A 285-nucleotide genomic window follows, 5' to 3' on the forward strand; every position below is an offset into this window, starting at 1 on the left:
GATGCCTTTTAAATTATTTTAATGTGGAAATGTTAAACAAAAACACATCAGACATACATAAATGTTCAAAGCTGACTATTTGTATAGCTGTCTTATTACATGTCTTTAAATATTCACACTTGAGAGGAAGTTGTCTGGACATGCTTATTAACACCTGGGATCAAAGCTTTTCACTGAAGTCTGGTATTTCTGACAAAGTTCACCTGAGTAAATTATCTTATCAGTGACACATACAGTATTCACATCACCAGCGCCTCTCAGGGCATGATGTCATTCTTTATATGT

General features: G+C 34.4%; 1 protein-coding gene across 1 annotated transcript in view; it reads left to right on the forward strand.

Moving 5' to 3' along the window:
- myl9b (myosin, light chain 9b, regulatory) overlaps positions 1-285 on the forward strand; it is a 5,974-nt gene that overhangs the window by 2,857 nt on the left and 2,832 nt on the right. The window lies entirely within an intron of this gene.

This window comes from Morone saxatilis, unplaced genomic scaffold (assembly GCF_004916995.1).
Source record: "Morone saxatilis isolate NCDOM2014 unplaced genomic scaffold, NCSU_SB_2.0 Contig18, whole genome shotgun sequence".
NCBI lineage: Eukaryota > Metazoa > Chordata > Actinopteri > Moronidae > Morone > Morone saxatilis.